This window comes from Zosterops lateralis, assembly GCF_965231275.1.
Source record: "Zosterops lateralis genome assembly, chromosome: Z".
Classification (NCBI taxonomy): domain Eukaryota; kingdom Metazoa; phylum Chordata; class Aves; order Passeriformes; family Zosteropidae; genus Zosterops; species Zosterops lateralis.
This window is the reverse complement of record NC_139800.1, coordinates 3541278-3557327: the sequence shown is the minus strand read 5'-3', so window position 1 is coordinate 3557327 and position 16050 is coordinate 3541278. Positions and strand designations below refer to the sequence as shown.

General features: G+C 44.6%; 1 protein-coding gene across 4 annotated transcripts in view; it reads left to right on the top strand.

Moving 5' to 3' along the window:
* Positions 1-3508: 3508 nt before the first annotated feature.
* Positions 3509-16050, top strand: part of SMARCA2 (SWI/SNF related BAF chromatin remodeling complex subunit ATPase 2) — a 119543-nt gene continuing 107001 nt past the window's right edge. The window contains exon 1 of one of the 4 annotated variants that reach the window (XM_083884149.1): positions 3509-3662. The gene's annotated coding sequence lies outside the window, so the exon portion shown is untranslated. Of the gene's footprint in view, positions 3663-3842; positions 3968-4761; positions 4809-5090; positions 5204-16050 lie in introns of those variants that run through there. The other 3 variants (XM_083884151.1, XM_083884152.1, XM_083884150.1) reach the window with 3 other exon arrangements.

The window sequence follows — 16050 nt, the reverse complement described above, 5'->3', positions numbered from 1 at the left end:
CTTTTCTCCAGCATTGTGCCACTTCTCCTGACTGCCATGACCTCTCAAAGATCTGAGAGAGAGGCCTAGCAATCTTGTCTGCTAGTTCCTTCAGCACTCAGAGGTGTGAGAGAACCCATTGGAGTCCATGGACTTGTGGATGGCAAGTTCACTTTATCATTTCCCTAGACACATGAAAGAACATTTTGCTCTTGAGTTTTATGCAGAAGCCTGAGTATAAAGCCATCTTCTCGGAATGTTCTAGCTTTACCTCTTTTTCACTGCCCATCCAGGCCTAAAGCAGATGGACTCTGCAAAGAACTAGCTGAAATACTAAAAAAATAATCTTTTCTGCTATTCTGTTGCAGTGAGTGCAATTGTCTCTGGCAGAAAATTCACAGCAAACACAGAAATAGCACCACTGACGGTTCCAGCAGGGGTTTCAAGGTGGTAATGGTGAGGTTGCTGTAAACATCTGCAGCTAGCTCCCTGATGGCAATGACCTCCTTTTGGTAGAAGTGTCCCTGCAAGAGTACCACTGATACATCAGTTTCTAAACAGACTTATTATGTTGGTATCATTCTTCACACAAACAAGCTTTAGTTCTACAACAACCTATTTAGCTAGACAAAGCCCATACCTTTTATAGTGGTACCTTATCTAGTTTTAATTTTTTACATGCTATTTAACCATTAATGGCTGCATCCAAAACATTAATTGAAGTTAAGGGCCCTCATCTTTTCTTCCTTTTTCAATGTTAGATAAATTAACAGGAGCAAAACAAATTTATCCTATAGTGTGTGATTAATAATCATGTCTACGTATTCATTATTGCACAAAGCTTCAGCTACTTACGTCTCATATAGGGAAGCCTTACTGACCCCTCCAATTAAGATTTTTGTATCGGGCATTCATAACATGCCTCCCTTGACAAAAAAACCCCCATGTTTCCCATCTCCTCAGTATAGATTACAATGAGATTCAATGGTGCTTCATCAAAACACAAAAAGAAAAAGCCTTCAAACTGACACCAGAAACAGGCATGTTCACACCCTTGGAAAATGGAACCGTCTGCTGCAACCTTCCCAAATAAACACAATCACTAACTAAATATAGCTGCATCTATTCCAGAGTCAAGAGACCTTTTTATTTTGCCTAAAAGATTAGCTTTTTATTTCTTTTTCTTCACTGTATGTTTTCTAACAAAAAGAATGGCTTGACCTCGTTTAGAATGGCTTGAGTGTTGCTGGATCCAGCAAACAGTTGAGCTGTCTTGAAAGAAAGCTTCCCCTCCATTATTTAATGTTTGTTTTCTCTTCTGCAGAGAGAAAAGGCAAACAGTCTTCAGATTTACGCTGGGGAATGGAGGAGGAAAAACAAACCACAAATGCAAATTACTGCCAAATGAGAGTTTCAGTATTAAGAAAAAAAAAAAAAAAAAAAAAAAAAAAAAAAAAAAAAAAAAAAAAAAGATAATAAAAAAGGATCTCTTCACCTCTTTCATTTCCATTAGCATAATTTTCCAGGAATGTTAACTACATTCTTTTATCTCTTAGACACCAGTTTGCAGCTTAAGACAACGGTAAAAACAAAGCTATAAATTACAAGTGGATCAAAAGATTTACATAACAACATGTTATTTTGTATATTAAGAACTGAATGATTCAATTTCTTTGATTTTGTTCCCAAGTAAATATTTTTCACTGACAACGGTGCACTGAAAATACAGCCTTTTAAAGTTTTTACTTCATTGATATGTAGTGTTAGCACTGAATCTTACACACTTATCTTTTGGCATTTTGGTCATTTACATAAAAAATAAGACTAAGCTAAGGGTTAAGCTGGAAAACTCCAGGAACAGCGGTAATTAGCACTGTATTGCCAGCATCACAAAGTGGTGATTTGAACAACAAAAAGAGCTCTAAGCTGAACACCATGTAAACAACACCTGTCACTTCAAGACCACAAGATGCATTTGGTGCTCCCAGCACTGCTGCAGGTCTTTAACCTCCCCACCTGACCACAGCAGAGGAGCTTCAGGCAAACTCGGCCACCTGACCCTCTGCAGTAGCTACTGATTTTATTTAGTTTCCTACGAACACTCTTACTCCACAGTTAAAAGCGAAAGTTTACTTTCAGAATGGCAAATACCGTCCATGTGACATGACCTTAAAAAACGTAACTGCTTGTAACACCAACTACGGTAGTCTAGTACGGCTGTATTTTTATTTTTTTTTAATCTCTACAACCCGCGTTCAAGGAAAAAACACAACAAACCCTCAGACAGTCGGGCCCATTATTTTAATGAAGTACTGAAGTAATTAGTTTTAATGAAGTATTTAGTCGCCTGTTACACGAACAGGTATAGCTTGTACAAAAAAAAAAAAAAAAAAAAAGAGAGCTCTGCGGCCCCTGTGTGATACATTTACAACACCCTGCAAGCCAGGTAAACCATCTAAAGCATAAAAAAAATTTTAAAAAAATTAAAAAAAAATTAAAAGAATAAATTTAAAAAATTTGAAAAATAACCACACACACACACAAAAAAAACCCCAAAACAAAAACAAAGCAAAACAAACCCCAAACAAACAACAGAAAAAAAAAATCACAAAAAAAAACCCCAAAAACAACCACAACAAAAAACAACAAGCGCTCAAGACCCGGCACCAGCACACCGAACTGCAAAGCGTACTTCCAAACCAACTTTTTAAAAATCCTACTGTAAACGGAAGCAAGCAAGACAGAACAAACATTAACTGCACTATTTCCCCTCAGAAATTCCGAATCCAGCAGAAACAAGAGCTCCACGGCGGTTCCTGAGCCGGGCCGGTTCTCCCCGCCGAAGGCTCGGCCCTGAGGGCAGCCCGGAGCCCGCCTGACAGGCCGGTTCCTCTGGAATGCCCTCCACAGCCTTCCCTCATCCACCACAGCACCCGAGAGAGGGAACGAGGGCTAAACTTTCCCCCCTCGACACGTTTGGGTTGTTTTTTTTTTCCATAGGGAGGGAGACACCCGCTCTGAGGGCGCGCACACACCACACACACACACACACACAAAACACGCTCTCACTCTCGGGCAGACACAGCTGATCCCAGGCCCGTCAGGCTCGGCTCCTCCCCGAGCCCTCCAGCGGGGCAAGAGGCACGGCGCACTTCCAGCACCTTCTTCACCTCTTCCCCAAACTAATCCCGCCACAGTGCCGCCCGCGCCCTTGCTGCCGCTTTCGCAGGGAAAGAAGTCCTGCCCCTCTCTCTGTGTGTGTCTCTCCCCGCCGCAGAGGCGAGCAGGGAGGGGCGCAGGAGAGGAGCGGCGGCCCCCGAGGAGCTCCAGCCGCCCGCGGCCGCCGCCAGAGCGGAGCGCACCCCGCCCCGCGCGCGTCTGCACACCTCCGCCCCCCCGCATGAATGACAGCCCCTTCTGGCCAATAGAACAGCATCTTCTACGCAAAGAGGCGGGCACTCCTGAGCGGCGGACCAATGGCAGCTCCGCTGCCTGAGCAGTGGCGTCCGTGAAGGGGAGGGGGGGCCGGAGGAGGGGCAGGAGTTTAGGAATAGGAGGGAATGGCTGTCATCAATGAAGTCATGTTCGTAATCTAGTCCCCTCGCTCCGCTGCCGGGCTCGGGTGACTCACTGACGGGGGGAAGAGGAGCGACAGTCAGCACGGCGCTCCGCCCGGGCGGAAGGTAAATACAACTTGCAACTCGGGTCCAACCCCCGGCAGCTCCCCGTGCCCGGGCACGGTCCTTCATTGTCACGGCTCATCACCGTGCCCGGCTCCTCTCTCCGCATCGCTCCCTTTCCCCGCTCCCAGCCGCCACCTGCTTCCTTCTCCCCCACCTTTCCCCCGCCGCCCAGGCCCTCCGGAATATTTATATCCCCCCCAGTGGGTGGAGAGAAGAAAGTTTTGATATCCGGTGTTATTCTGGAATCATCACGATGCGGATCTCCGGAGCGCCGAGCGGCAGAACCCCCGCGGCGGAGAGTCTCCGTGAGTCAGCGGCGCTCTCGGCTCTTTTGCCGCCCCGGCGAGCGTGTCACGGGCAGAAATAGGATAAAGGAAGGAATAGATCCTTGTCCAGCGACAGCCCAAGGCGGACGGGCCGTGGGCGGCCCCACAGCGGCGGCCGGGGGGGTGAAGTTCGGGGTGTCCGGAGGCAGAGGAGCGGCGGGGTTGTGTTTTCTCCGCCGTGGCGAACGCTGGCACAGACCCAGCCCAGGCAGGGGAAGTGGGGAAGGCAATGGGAGGGAGGAACGTGGTGCATGGAGGAGCGGTCTCGCCTGTAGCGGCATTTCCCCGTCAGAGCCAAGGGCAGGCCGTGATCCGGATCATCTCGCCGCCTTTGCCTGTCACAAACATCGCACACACACACCGGGGAGAGGGAGGGGGGGAGAAAGAAGCGGGGGCTTGAGTTGAGCCCAGCAGGGCTGCGGCTCCTGTTGCTGTTCGGTCTCTTGGTGTTGTGGTTTTTTTTTTTTTTTTTTTTTTTTTTTTTTTTTTTTTTTTTTTTTTTTTTTAACTGTAAAGGTGTCGCGGTTTACTTCCCAAAATAGCTCGCGTGTCGTCGCACCCCTCCCGTTTTTTCTTTTCCCCTTCGCAGAAATTCTCCCCCCCCCTCCTCCTCCTCCTCCTCCCCACCTCCTAAGCTTAAGAGTAGCACAAAAACATGCGCTTACAATTTTTTTTTGGAATCGCCTGCCAAGCAAGCGAGCGAGCAAGAAAAAAAAGAAAAAAAAAAAAAAAGCGTTTTATTTCCGGTGTGCGCGGAAATTTATTTTTTTTTAACCCGGCCGGGCGGGAGCGAGGATGCACAAGGCGCGCGGATGCTCAGGTAGCTGCGGCTCGCCTCGGCCCCTGTGTCGAGAAAAGGGTGTTTTTTTGGCACCTGGAAAAGTTCTGCGTCCAGCTGGAAGCGGAGGTGGGCGGCAGAGCAGCTGCCGGGCGGGGCAGGAGGGCAGCAGAGCCCGTCCCCAGCCAGGGCCGCGCCGGGGGAAAGGAGAGAAGGAGGATGAGGAGAGGAGGAGGGTGGGTGGCCTTTCTCGTCCCTCCGCCTGTGCCGAGCGGCGGATCAGGAAGTCACCGCCGCCGCACACAGGCGCAGGCAGACAGACAGACATGTTTGCTCGGTGTGACATGGTGGCGGAGGCTCGGAGGAGGAGGAGGAGAGGCGGGGAGAAGGGCCCGGCCCAGCCCTGAGGCATGACCCGGCTGCTCTGCCGGCCCGAGGTGCGGGGGCCGTGCGCGGGCAGCGCCCTCAGCCCCGCACCCGCTGCTGCTTCACCCCGGGGCGGGGGCAGGCGGCGAGCGGGGCCGCATTCCCCAGGCAAAGCAAGGCAGGCAGGCAGAGCGGGAGAAAAACTTTCCAGAAAGGCTGGGAGGGAAAAAACAGGGCCCTGCTTTGGGTTGTGTGCCCGCCCGCCTTGGCCGGGGAGGCGGCCCGGGGCCGAGGCCTGTGCGCCGCCCCGTCCTGCAGGGCCCGAGCCCCGGGAACGGCACCGGGCTGGGGAAGAGAGGGAAAGAGAGAGAGAGAGAGAACGGCCCAGCCTTGTCCCAGGGCTCCCGGGGTCTGGCATCCCCCGCCCGGCTCTTCCCTGTGCCCGCGGTGCGTGCAGAAATGGAGTTTTCTTAAAGGGTTGTCTCCTCCCCCTCTTAAATTTATCATGGTGGAGCTGCGAGCTGCGCACGGCGGCTGGAAAAAGTTGCAGTTCTTCTAAAGTCGGTGTGGAGTTGGAGTTTGAGGATTTGCTTTGGGGTTATTTTTTAGTTTTGTTTTGTTGTCTTTTTAAAATTTATTTTTTTTTCCCTGACCGTGTATTATGGTCAGATAAAGGGAGTGTAAAAGCGCCTGCAGATCGCATACATCGTACCGAATTTGGTTTTTTTTTTCTTTCTGTCTGCTTCTAAAGCTTGATAGTCAGACTTACCGAACTTCACGTTAACGCTGTTCTTTTTAGGCTGTATTTTTATGAGTATTTATGTGATTATGAACGTGAAAGTAAATAACCAGCTGAAGAACTGAAGATAAAAAGTTGTTGCTGATTTTTCGGGTTTTTTGCTCGGTCGGGTTGGTTTTTTTTTTTTTTTACCGCTCTGAGTATTCTGCATACTTTCAGTGAAGAATTGATCTGGGGTCTGTGACACTTGGCGTTGTTCCGTTTGCACTCTCTCCTGTTTTGCTTTGACTTTCTGAAGTGTCAAGTGGTTTTAACCACAGCCCCTGAGACCCAAACGATAAACACCGTGCTAGAATTTAATTCCTTTGGTAGTGTACCAGTTGGTAGTGTACCAGTATTACTTGTTCGGGGTGGGGCAGTCTGCTCTGTGCAAGTGACTATTGTTGTGCAAATACGGGCACACTTTCTCTTTGGGAACCTAATTGCCCTATTATTGTCTCTGACTTTGTTTCTTTTGTCCTTTTGTGATTCTAAGGGGAAAAAAAAGTAGTGTACCAGAAGGATAGGCTTGCCTCAAGGCAGGTCTTTATATATATATATATATGTATTTCTTTATATATATATATTTCTTTATATATATATATTTCTTTATATATATGTACCAGTAATAGAAAGCAAGAAGACTGTATGGATAGTGAGCTTTTAAAATTCAGTGTGGGTCATACAGCATATGTGGACTTGCCAGAGGTGAGGGTAAATCTTCATTAAAAGCATTATTTCTCTCACGAGTTATGTCTCAGCTGTAAGACTGGTATTTCTGTGGTGTTGCATCAAACATGTGCCAAAAGAGTGTGTTCAAAGCAGTTTTAGATATTTTCTTTTGTTCGTTTCTGAAGTAGTCTTATGAACGTTTCTTGTCAAGTTTGAAAAGTGCTTTCACCAACACCTGAGGCTTGAAAATTGACAAGAGAAAAAGTCCTTCAGCTGGCATACTTATATTACATATATTTGTGACAAAGGCGTGTTTGAAATTACTGTCTCTGGATATATTTTTCTCAGTTTTTGTTGGGCTTTAGAATTTAAGGTCAGAATGTGCACAGTAGCAACTTAAAAAAATGTCAACACTGCTACTCGGCTGGCTTTTGCCATCCTAATGAGGACGTGAAACTAAATTGCTGTGAGCTACAAGTGATCCTTTTCAGAAGGAAACTTCACATTCTTTGTACGATTTACAACATTTTTACAAAGTACTCATCGAAATGTCCATTACATTTCTGTGTGTTCCTTGGTTCCTTGCTGCAGTCAAAGTTCTTTATGTGTATATATTATTTTTTTTATTCTCTAGTAGAATAGTAAACACAACATTATGGCATAAAGATCACTTGTAATAAAATAGGCATTAAATAAAAGCTCATGTCTTATTTTCAACATAAAATAAAGAAAGATGAATAAGGGAAGGAGTTAAAGCTTTCTTAAACACAGCTGTGATAGTTTGTAAATACAGAAGAATGAGAAGACTAACACTGAAAATTGTTTTTATAGTTTCTTACACATGTAAAGGCATTACTTGTTTGGCATTAACATTTTCCTGTTTGTCTCCAGTTGGCAGAGAGTATTTCCTATTTATCACTTTGGGCACCCAGGTGAATCATTTAGAGGCGGGGCATGGGAGAAGATGTTAAGAATAAGTTTGTTTTTACAGAAAATAGAAGGTTTTCATGTATAGTTTTTCATATATAGTACAACAAGTAACTTTTTAATACAAGTAACTTTTAAATATAATTTAAAACAGTCTTCTCCCTTCTTCCCTGTTTAGATAAAACCAAGGCCTGTCAGTAATATGGTGCATATCTTTCCTTCTGCCTGTATCTGTTAAGGTTTTTATTTAGAAAGCAGTGACAAGACAATGCTCAATAACTGTGATTAACACCTGTAGTAAAACTCACGCTATGAAAACTTACCATTTAGTAGTGCCCTGTATCAGTTTTCTGTGCCTGAAATTTACACTGGAATCTATATACGTAGCAAATATGGGATTGATCTTGGACGTTGTCTGATGGCAGTTAAACATTTGGCTGCAGCTCTCTGCTCTCCTCTTTTCCTGAAGGCTACTGGAGCAAAGCTATCAGGAAGGATCATATGTCTGTGCTGTCGTGCCTTCACAGTAAAGTCTGGCAGCATAGCTTATCCTAACTTGTGTGCACTCCGATTTGCGATCATGCCTTTTGACAGTCTGGAGTACTTTCAGCTCCCAGCTGTTAACAAGTCGGGTTTTGCTGCTGATGTTAGTTTTTTTCCTGAGAGGGTAGGCTGTAAGCTAGAGCAGTTGAGAAAATTAGAACTTTGTGTAAAGCTGAAACATCCATGCAGTAGGAGAAAGAATTCCTATGAGAATATTTCACGGTGAGGAGTATTGACTATCATCCTAAAGTAAACTGTCTCTTATACTACATGACTGCACAGTGAAGGTTCTGGTGTAAGCATTCCACCCTTTTTGTGAGCTCTACTCTGCAGGGATGCCTGCAACAGTTTCTGGTAGAGAGTTAGACATGCCTCTAAAATAGTGTTGCAGAGGTTTTTTTTCTTCTGGCCTAAGTGTCTGGATAAGTAATTGAGGTTCAGCGTTTCTGGTTCTGTTTTAAACTACAGATTCCCTTGCAGGAGGTTTTCAAGTTACACTGACATTGCGTACATGAGTATGCAAAGGCAGAAAGAATCTCAGCTGTTGGTGGGTTTGGCTTCTCTTAGGTGAACTAATAACTCTGGTGTATGTTAGTTGAAGATTTGAGTCTTACTTTTTTTTTTTTTTTTCCTGTTTCATGTAAGCCTGTTTATTGATTGAATTGTCCTTTAATCAAATGATGATAGTTAAATCATGACAAAAGGTGATGCAGAGCATCCTGTGAAGTTGTACAGTTCAAAATACTGATTTGCCTGTAAGTAGGATAAGTTATTTAGTGTTGATGATCTGTTATCATTACTAATCAGCTCTTCTACTTTGAGCATATTAATTTGATTATAGTTAGCAGATTATGCAAGTAATACAAATCATTGAGAGTATAATTTCGTGTTTTGTATGGCAGTATAATAAAGATAACTCCTTTAGCCTAGAGTGTATCACAAGTTGAGAGTTTATCTTTTCAAAGCCACCTGTGAACCATGACTGCAGTTGGAAATGTGTGGGGAGAAGTAGATTGTTAACTCTTTCTCTGTGAAGACAAAGTTACAGTCGGCTTTTCAGTATCCGTGTGGCTGTTTCATGGGTTCATATTTCATCAGCTCTAAGTGGTACAGTTTCCTTACTTTCTACTACATATCCAAGACAGGAGATGTGGCCAAAACAGCCTGGCTGAGGTTCAGTTTAGGTTGAGAGGAAAGGCAGAAGTTATATTGGATGGCGAAGGGAACTAGCTAGAAGAATTATAAATACTTACTGCTCCATCTGTTCTTAGACTCGGTGTGTGCCCTGTCAAAGCAGTCTGTAATCCCTGGATCTTTTTGGGTGTACAGCTGGTCCTGAATTCCAAAGTAATGCAAATGGTTTTTTACCTGCTGTGTTTTCGTTAGGGATCTGCTAATACTTTCTCATGCAAAAAAAAAAAAAATCCCTGCCTTTGTTACCTTTGGGTTTGTAGCAGGTTTTTACCAAAATGTGTGATTAAACTGATGGAGGCCATATTGTACAGTGAATTAGTCATATCTACAAAACTTTCTAGGTGGATATAAAATGATAGTGGAGAAACATTTATGCTGAGAGACTGTAATTTCAGATCGTTTACAGTGCAGATATTTACTGTCCTAAACTATCTGATCTAGAAATAGTTGAGCAGAGATCCTAAGTCTCTCTCAATCTTCAGCCCTTGGTTTTTGTGGCTCTTCTTTGTATTTGGATCTGGCTAAAGTTAGTCTGACATACAATAGATGCTTTTTTTATTTCCCTGTCTTAGCTCTGGCTGTGTCCAGCAGAGGTGGAGAAATTCTCTGAGACCACAGGAAGAGCCATGTGATTCACCACAACTAATGCAGTTGCCAGTAGTTCATTTGGGGCTGTTCACAAAAGAGAATTGTTGATGTTGATGTAGATAGATCTAAGAGGTGGTAAGGGATTACAGTTCAGAGGGAAAAAAAAATTCTGTTTGAAGTCATGTGAAAAATACTACTCCAGTGAGTGTTTTGGGGAAATTGTAAGATTGAACACTTGAAAAACAATTAAACAAAGTGTAATGTGTTAAAGAATCAGGGCCAAGAGCTTCATAATTTGGAACAATAAGTTTGTTTCTTTCATTTTACTGTAGTCTTGTAATTTGTTGGAAACATTTACTTTTTTTTCCCCTCTCCTTCTCACTTGCTTTTTGATTCTAACAGGCACTACTCATTAAAAAGCAGTCCAAAGAAATAGGTCAACCCTGGCTTTTGGCAGGGAGTTGGCTTCATACTGCTTTTTTCTTTGCAGGCACCAGAATTTAGCCAAAATAATACCAATACTATCTGCATGGAACTTGGCCACTGTTGGACCTGTTGTCTTTTTGCAGCTTTTTGCTTTGACTTTAATGAGGCTTTCATAAGGGTCTAAAAGATTTAGGTATGTAGCTTTTACTGAATTTTAATGAGAGCAGGGTGTCTAATTTCTGTGGGTTTTTTTAATACAATCTCAGAGTTAATAAATATGAACTAAGCTATTTTTGAATATGTTAAACTATAAACTTTTTAACATGTTGGTTCTGCGAACAGATACTTAGTTGGGAGGGCCATATTGTGTTCCCATTTAGGTCAGTGGCATTTTTTTAATTTTGTGGACTATTGTTGCCAGAGAAAATTGCGTTGTCTCTTTATTTCCATGACTGTCTTCAGACAGGAGTTATTACTTGCATTTAAGTAGTATTTTCCAATACTTTGTGTTCCCTGATAGAGATTTTATAAATTACTTTTTTTCCTTGTTCTTTGACTTACAAAATGTCTGAATACAAATCTGTTAATTCCCAGTTATGTGAGATGGGGTATCTTCACTCAAGGTGATAGTGATGAAGGGACTTGGTCTGGTGTAAGTGATACAGACAGTCAGCTCTGGTAGTTACTGTTTTTCATAGTTTGGACACTTGCTGTCCTGTCAAAAAGAATCATAATTTTTCAAATTTGCATACAGGATATGTTTAATGTATTTGTAAATGGCAATGTAACTAATGGATCTGAGACTGGAACTAGTTTTTATGAGAACTGCGAGTTGAATTTGAAATAGGATGAATAGGTGAATAGAGGGGAAGATATTATTTTAGTGCGTGGGTATAGGCAGATGTCTTTTGTGAAATAAGATATTTTGGGACACTGTATAGTGATAGCACTTTTATAATTGATTGTGTTGTAGTTCTGTATACATTCTTCTGGATGGACGTGGTGGTGCTAGGTATTTGTTAAATGGATTGAATTTGGCTTTTAATGCATTTTTACTCAGCTGTAAGAGTGTCAGTCTTAGATTTTGCCATATCATGATTGATGCATGTAAGAAGTGTTTGTTGTCTGGAAACGTGTTGTCCTTCATACAAAACATAGGCCTCTTAGAGGAAGCTATGCTGTTTGCAGTTGTGAACATTTGATAACTTGATTCTTTTTGTGGTCATGTTGTGGGGTTGTAGAGGGCTAAATAGTGACTTAGGGTTTTGAACTGGGAAACTTCATAGGCCTCTCTGTGTTTTGCATTGCAAGGAAACAGGATCCCAGGGTACCCAAGTCACAGAATCACAGAGTATCCTATTTTGGAAATCACCTAAAAGGATCATTGAGTTCAACTCCTGCCACTCCAGAGGGCACCCCAAGAACCACACCCTGTGTCAGAGAGCTCTGCCAGGCTTGGTGGTGTGACTGCATCCCTGGGGAGCCCATTCCAGTGCCCAAAATCCCTGTGAGTGAAGAACCTTTTCCTGATATCCTACCTAGAACTCTGGTGACAGAACTTCAGGTCATTCCCTTGAGTTCAGTAGCTGGTCACTGCAGAGAAGAGATACAGTGACAGTGTCTGTCCCTCCTCTTTACTTCATGAGGAAGTTTTAGACTGCAATGAGGTCTTCCCTCAGTCTTGTCTTCTCTGGGCTGAACAAGCCAAATTACCTCAGCTGCTCCATGGGGCTTCTGGTTTGGGCCTTTCACCATCTTTGTGGCCTCCTTTGCACACTCCCCAGTAGCTTTATATCTGTCTTATCCTGTGGCCCCCAGAGCTGCCCCAGAGCAGAGCAGGGCAGGACAATCCCCTCCCTTGCCCAGCTGATGCTGTCCCTGATGTCCCCAGGACAGGGGTGGCCCTCCTGGCTGCCAGGGCACTGCTGGCTCATGTTCAACTTGTCATTTCCCAGGACCCCCAGGTCCCTTTCTGTGGCACTGCTTTCCAGCATCTCATTGCCCAGTGTGTCTGCACATCCAGGGTTTCCCCATCCCAGATGCAGAATTGGGCATTTGTCTTTGTTGAACTTCATATGGTTAGTAATTTCCCAGTCTTCCAATTCTTGTATGTTTCTCTGTAGGGCCTCTTTGCCACTGAGGAAGTCAACAGCTCCTCCCACTTCTGTATCATCTGCACACTTAGTATCTCTTCAAGTCCTTCATCCCAGTCTTTTGGGAAGGTAGGCCAACAATGTGTGCTTCCATCCCAAAAAGCCAGCTGCGTCCTGTGTTGCATCAAAAGAAATGTGGTCCACAGGGTGAGGGAGGTGGTTCTCCCCTCTATTCTTCTCTCGTAACACTCTACCTGGAGTGCTGTGTCCAGGTTTGAGGTTCCCAGCACAGGAAAGACATGGACCTGTTGGAGTGTGTTCAGGAGATGGCCTTTGAGTTGAAGAGGGTTAGATAAAGTACTTCCCCTGTGAAGAAAGGCTGAGAGAGCAGGGGTTTTCAGCATGGATAAGAGGGTATTTCAGGGAGACTCATTGTGGCCTTTGGCTACCTGAAAGGGCCTTGTAAAAATAAGGGAGAGGAACTTTGTCTATGGGCACATAGTGGCGGGACAAGGAGCAGTGGTTTTAAACTTAAAGAATGTATGTTTAGTTCAGCTGTTAGGAAGGAATCTTTAAGGTGGGGGTGATGAACCACTGGCACAGGTTAACCAGAGAGATTGAAGTGTTTAAGGCCGGGTTGAACTGGGCTCTGAACAACCTGATCCAGTGGAGGGTGTACCTGTGCATGGCAGGGGTTTGGCAGTAGATGATCTTAAAAGTCCCTTCCAACCCAAACCACTCTGTGATACTGTGTTTGAGAGCACTGGCCCTAAAGAGGAGCCCCCACTAGTGACAGGTTACCAGTCTAATCCTACCCCATTCACTGTTACTCTTTGTGCTCAGCCCATCAGCCAGTTCATCACTCAAAACATGATGTGTTTACCCAGCTGTGTGCTGGATATTTTGTCCACAAGAATACTGTGAGAGACAGTATTGAAACCTTTACTGAAATCCAAAAGGGTTACATCAGCCAGCTTCCCTTGATTAAGTAGGTGGGTTACTCTGTCATAAAAGTAAGTTAATTTTGACAAGCAGAACTTTTCCATCATGAATCTGTATTGGCTGTGACTGATGACTGCTCTGTCCTTCAGGTGTTTTTCAATGCCTCCCAGAATAGTATTCTCTATAATTTTGCCAGTCACTGAAGTGAGACTGCCCGGCTTGGAGTTCCAGGCTCATCCTTCTTGCTTTTCTGGAAAACTGGGACGTCAGCCAGCTTCCAGTCAGCTGGGACCAATCTGGGTTCCCAAGTCCATTTGAAAATCATTGAGAGAGGTCTCATGATGACATCAGCCAGCTCTTTTGAGTATTCTCAGATGAATTCCACTGGGCCCTAGAGATTTACAGGGAGCTGGGAGTTGATGATTCACTGTCCTCCAGCTCAGGGCACTGGGACCTCTTAATCCGTCTGGCATTGAGGATGGAGGCAAAGAAAATGTTAAACATTTCTGCCATGTCCATGTCCCTGTCTGTGAGGTGACCATCCTCATCCTGTAACAGCACAATGTTATTTCTCCACTGTCTTTTGTTATTAATGGATAAACCCCCTCTTTGGATTGTCCTCCTCAGTTGTGGCCAGCTTCAACTCCAGCTAAGCCTCAGCATGATAAATTTTCTCCCTGCAGTGTTGAGCAGCATCTCTGTATTCCTCCCACATCACCTGACCTTGTTTCTGCTTAGCCTGCGCATTTTTTTTTGCCTCTACCTCCCAAAGAAGATTCCTGCTTAGCCAAGCCATCTTCTGCCTTACCTGCTTGGCTTCTGACATTTGGGAATTGCCTCCTCTTGTGCTCTTAGAAGATTAAAATGTGACCAGCACAGATCCCAGCCCTTGCAAAAGCATTTTCCAAGGTCCCGTACTCACTGATTCCATGAACGTCCTGAAATCTGCTCTCCTCATGTCCAGAGCTGAGGTTTGGCTGGTGCTTTTCCTTCTGTCAGAGATTTTAAGCCTGATTCCTTTGTGGGCACTGAGGCCAGGAGCACCACCAATCCCCATGTTGCTCATGACAAGCAGCAAAGAATTGAATTCAAGGAGAGCATCTTTCCTAGTCAGCTCTCTTAGTATTGAACCATGGACTTGATTGTGCCAGCTGTGTGGTGTCCTCAATTAACATCTGGCAGGTTGAATTACCCCATAAAGAGAAACTTGAAGGTGTCCCTTGGTTACTTGAGGAATTGATGTGCCTGATTGTTGTGCCTGTGTGATCTGTAGCAGCCTCCTATAATGACATCTTCATTATTTGTTTATGCCTTAATCTCAACCCAGAGTGTCTCAGTCCTACTCTTGCCAGTTGTAAGCTCCATACATTCTTGCCCTCTGTTATAAACAATGCTGTACCCCTGCTTTGCCAGCTCTGCCTATCCCTCCTGTAAGCATCCAGCAGTGCACTGGACTCATACCACTGAGTTTTGTTTGTGCCAGAGATGTAGTATTTCTGGCATTGGGCCAAAGCTTCTCCTTGCTCCTTTCTCATGCTGTATGGTTCATTGTAGCCTGCACCTCATGAGGCAGATTGAGTGATCTCAGTTCCTCAAGTTTTGGTGTCCCATCCCATTGCTTATCACTGGCAAGCCTGGTTTTATTCCATTCTGCCTTCCAGTCTAGTTTAAAGCTCTGTCAATGAGCCCTGCTAGCTCTTGTGGTAGAAAACCCTTTTTCCACTTTTTGAAAGGTACATCCCTTCAGGTATCAGTACGCCAACTGCTGTATAGACCATGCCATGATAACAAAAAAAAAAAAAAAAAAAAAAAAAAAAAAAAAAAAGGCAAATTCTGCCAATGACACCCAATTTTGGAACCATGTGCCCCTTTGAAGCAGCAGACTTCCCAGTGGGTTGGGTCTGGTGTGCATTGCAGGCCTTCAGTTCTCTTAAGAAGGGAGTGACCCGTATCAGCTACCCTTGTCTTTTAATGAACAGAGGCAGTCTCGATGAGGGTGGCAGGCTGTCTTGCCCCAGATGGTTTCCCTATCCCAGAAGGGTCTTTGTCTGCCTCATCAGTTGAATGTCCTGCCCATTCCAGGTCATCATACTTCTTGTAAATGGTAAACAGATATGGACCTGTTTGTCATCTTTTTCAGGAGAAAAGTGTTTTGCCTACTGTGGCCAATGTCCACCTTCTAGGTTTTGTGTTCCAGAGACTCTGCCTTACTGCTTGGTGGTTCTGAGTCCACCTGCATCTTCTCTTCAGTGGAGGTTTAAGACTACTGAGACTCTTTGAGAATAGCCTGTCAATCTCTCACTCATTCTCATGGGTACTGCACAGGCTGTTCATTTAATCCCATGGCTCCTTAACCTGGTGACTTGCAATTGTACATCTGTGACGGGAGTGATGGTAAGCCCCAGGCTTACAGAGAGGTGTTAGGCACTCCTGGCCCCCTGAGTCCTGAAGAGTTTCAACTACCTTTGGATACTCTACCTGGCTGGAGAGTTGCATCTACCTTTGGATAGTCTACCTGGCTGGAGGCTTCTGCCATGGCTGGTGCAGTGACTTCAGGGGGAATGAGCTCTGTGGCATGTCAAAACCATACCTGAGGGAGCATATACTAATAAAGTTATACCCTTCTTCTCCAGCTCCTGGGTCTGTTCACTGCCTCTGTTGGCTGCTCCCAAATGATTTTAGGGGAACACTGGCAGCATGCCCTGGTTATGTTCTCTGGGACCCGATTTGAGAGACTGAGGGCAGCTGCTGTCCT